Source organism: Saccopteryx bilineata, chromosome 1 (genome assembly GCF_036850765.1).
Source record: "Saccopteryx bilineata isolate mSacBil1 chromosome 1, mSacBil1_pri_phased_curated, whole genome shotgun sequence".
Classification (NCBI taxonomy): Eukaryota; Metazoa; Chordata; class Mammalia; order Chiroptera; family Emballonuridae; genus Saccopteryx; species Saccopteryx bilineata.
Window position 1 is genome coordinate 134,091,804 of NC_089490.1, and position 4,323 is coordinate 134,096,126.

General features: G+C 44.0%; 1 pseudogene; it reads left to right on the forward strand.

The window, feature by feature from the left end:
* Positions 1-1,980: 1,980 nt before the first annotated feature.
* Positions 1,981-3,176, forward strand: LOC136320103 (nuclear cap-binding protein subunit 2 pseudogene; annotated as a pseudogene).
* Positions 3,177-4,323: the final 1,147 nt, after the last annotated feature.

Consider the following 4,323-nt stretch of genomic DNA (forward strand, 5'->3'; position numbering starts at 1 on the left):
CGACGCTCTGCCCACCAGGGGGGGATGCTCTGCCCCTCCGGGGGGTTGCTCTGCCGCGACCAGAGCCACTCTAGCGCCTGGGGCAGAGGCCAAGGAGCCATCCCCAGCGCCCGGGCCATCCTTGCTCCAATGGAGCCTTGGCTGCGGGAGGGGAAGAGAGAGACAGAGAGGAAGGAGGGGGTGGGGGTGGAGAAGCAAATGGGCGCTTCTCCTACGTGCCCTGGCCGGGAATCGAACCCGGGTCCCCCGCACGCCAGGCCGATGCTCTACTGCTGAGCCAGCCGGCCAGGGCCCACAGCCCTTTTCAACCACAGACCCACACCTATCAATCCTCCCTGGGGACCAGATCTACAAGAGGACACAAGGAAACACCCCTCTCCAGCCTACCTGAACAGGGCCCCATACTGTTATCCTGTCCACCCGTACTGTCATCAAAGTGGAAGGAGACTCACACTGGACTCACCTCTCCCACATTAAGCCTTATACCACCAATCCCCCTAAAACCTACATCTCCACCCCTACAGGTCCTCTGTCTCTCAAAATCTCCACATGTTCCCCTATCCAAGAAGAACCAGACCAGTCCATCTCATAATGCTCTTCCAACAGGCCATATCTCGCCATACCGCCCAGTCCAGCAGGCACTCACAACAGGCAACTGCCAATTACCACCTGCCAGATTCTTCTACTTTCTTCTTCAGGCCTCTGAGGACTTCTCCTGGTTTAGGCTTCATTTCAGTTAAATTAACGGACTACTCAATTGAATGTGAGACTTGGCCTGGCAAGGTTCTCTACTTGAATTTTCTCCAAATGAAACAGTGGCTTTTCAATTTCTTCTTCTCTTCCCTTAATCACCCCTAAGCCTAACAGTTCTTGATCTCCTAACACCAGTTCTACCTTCTCTCTTACTGGGCACCACATATGCCGCCCCCATCTCCTCTCTCCTAGGGGCCACATGTATAGAACACTCTCTTAACCTCACTCAAAAACTTTTAATTAAAGCTAATTCTTCCTGTGCAGTTAATTGCTGGATGTGTATGCCTATGTCCTCCTTAGCCTACTCTGCCCTCCCTATCCCAAACAACACCACCCACCCTTTATGGACAGTTTTCATATACAAAAACCAAAAAGGGGCTTCCTTCTTTGAGAGAGCTAACACTCTTAATAGGGAATTATCCCACTTCAGCCACCAACTGAGCAAATGAGCTATATCAAACCTATTATTCCCAGCTCAAAAAATTAAAACCCCAAATTCCCCCTGCTTGGGGACCAGTCACCCTGAATACCCCCTGCTTTTACCTGCCCTATTATGCTTTACTACTCAAGGTACTGTCCCAATAGGTCACCTCCCTTCTAACTTCTGCAACACCACAATAACTATCCAATTCCCCAAAGACCATCAGAACCATCGAGTTAACTGCCAAGTCTCTCCAAAAGCAAACGGATTATTTTCTAACCCCGTTCAATTCACTGGACCCCCTACCCTTATGGCTCAATTTTATAAATGCTCCTATCCCACCACACAGCTATATCCCTGGCTCATTACCCCTACCACATGGCTGCAATGCTCAAAGCAGGCCTCTGACCATGTCTCCTTCCTAGTTGGGGATGTACTTTTCTTCACCTTGACAGTCTGGAGTTCAGAGCCGGATGGATGAAATCGACCCCTTGTCCTTCTATTCTCTATTCACCTTTCAGCCTGCCTCACCCAATCAGGGACTTTCTAATTATGTGGGACCAACACCTATATGTGTCTCCCTACTAATTGGACAGAAACTTGTACCCTAGTCTATCTCACCTCTAATATCAACCTAATTCCACCCCATGAGCCTCTTTCAATTCCTAGTGCACTATTATTCTAGCTTTTAGACCAGAGGTCGGGAACCTATGGCTCACGAGCCAGATGTGGCTCTTTTATGGCTGCATCTGGCTCACAGACAAATCTTTAATTAAAAAAATAACAACGTGCTCTGCGGCGCCGGTTTTCCCGGGAGTGGTGGCGTCCTCGTCCCCCTGTCTGCACTATGTCGGGTGGCCTCCTGAAGGCACTGAGCTGTGATTCCTATGTGGAGCTGAGCAGGTACCGGGACCAGCACTTCCAGGGTAACATTCACAAACAGGAGAAATTACTCAAAAAAAGCTGTACGTTGTATGTTGGAAATCTTTCCTTCTACACAACTGAAGAACAAATCTATGAACTCTTCAGCAAAAGTGGTGACATAAAGAAAATTGTTATGGGCCTGGATAAAATGAAGAAAACAGCATGTGGTTTCTGCTTTGTGGAGTACTATTCAAGAGCAGATGCAGAAAATGCCATGCGGTACATAAGTGGAACTCGTTTGGATTACCGGGTGATTCGCACAGACTGGGATGCAGGCTTTAAGGAGGGCAGGCAATATGGCCGTGGATGGTCTGGGGGCCAGGTACGAGATAAGTATCGAAAGGACTATGATGCTGGCAGAGGAGGCTATGGAAAACTGGCCCAAATCCAGTGAGCAGGAAGAACCCCATCATGCAAAACTTAGTCCTTTGGCCTGTTGAATTTGACCACATTACCCAAGGTCTGCAAACCTGCCATTTTTACCAAGGTTTGATCAGTGTCTCTACTGAACCAGAAGCCACTTCATGGTTTTCCTTTGAAAATTATTAAAGGACAAAATCCAAATTGGTCAGGTATCTGGTTACCAGAATGATTTTCTTACTAGGTGAAAAATTGTGTTCCTTGGCATTAGATTTTATCTATAATGTTCATCTATCAGCTAAAAACCACACTTTTTAAAGGAAAATTGGAAAACTTTAAAATTTTGTTTGCCATGTTTGCATCTAAGTAGGTTCATGGTCTACATTGGGGCCGGGAATTACTATTTTAAAACTTTAAGTTTTCTTGAGATAAAGTTTAGTAAATGGAGTTTTGTGTATTTTATAGCTTTGCTCTAAATTAGGAATAGATGTTTGACAACTGAATTTACTCCTATGTTGAATTCTAATTTCTAAAGGTAAACTTTTAGGAGAGAACTTCCTAAATAGTTGGTACAAAAGTAAGCCCTAGACAGTCCCAGGGGATACCATCTGCTTACATGCTTTATATTATCAGGAAATCAGGTACAGGACTTGAAGGGTATTTACTAAACACATTTTTTCAAAAGATGTGTTTTCCTAAAACCTGAAAAAGATGTGTTTTCAAGGCCTGAAAAAAACAAAAGCAAGGGTTGGTTTGAATTACCAAGAACTTCAAAATAAAGGAAGTGGGGGCTGGTATCACTGTCAGTAGGAAATGGGATGAAAGATTAGAGGGCATGAGTTAAAACATTGCTTTGACATGTTGAAGATTGCTGTGAGGGCCATCAGACTTATCCTTTTCATTTTCAGAGTGATCTTGGGGATGGAGTTGGTATAAAAGAGAGCTAAAGATTGAGAAATGCTTCCCCTCAAGAAATGTGTTTTGGCCAGTTCTCATGTGCCGGGGTCCAGCCCCGGGGGGAATCCAGGGGTCCCACAGGAAGAGACAGCGTCGGCACGAATCGAGTGAGAGAGCCGAATTCTTTTCTTTCTCTTTATTCTCCAGTTAGCATTTACTGTCAGGCATCTCTCTCAATTGCTGGTCTAGTTTTCCTTTTATGCACACACACTAAGTTACAATCACATGGTATTCAGAATACATTGATTAATCATTGTTTTTGTTTCACTATGGTTACATTTTCTAGGTAACAGTTAATTCATTTCTATAAACTGTAAGTCATTCAAAGTACAATTATACAATAACTTGAACAGCAATAACAATATTGATACAAACTTCCAAAAGGTCAGTGCTGATTAATAACTCTACCTTGTCTAGGATACTATTGTCTAGTCAAATTTTATTTATTACTATATTCATATACTAATTAAGTTCTAACTTTACTTTTCTCAGAGTGTCCCACCACCTGCAGGTCAGGTATGCAAGAAGAATGGAAAGTTTCTTTACTCTACCACATGAGAAGGCTAGGGAGGAAAAGTGATGAATTAAGTGAAGACTGAAAGGTGCTCTGTGTATAGTTACTGTTTCCTACCTATTCATAAGTCACAATCTATTTTTTCTAACATGATTAATAAGAAGAAGTTCTCCTACCAACTTAACCCTTTATGAGGGATATCATAGCCAGCCTCTTATGTCTATGAGCCCAGTTCAAGGGGCTTACAGGCTTTTCTGTGGAACTCACACCCTCTGTCTCATTTCCAAAGAAATTACTATGAATCTACAGGGAAAGTACGGTACTATTATCCCTGTGCCATAAATGATAGCACACACCCAGAAAAGGGGGGATATAAGGCCAGATTAATTCAAAA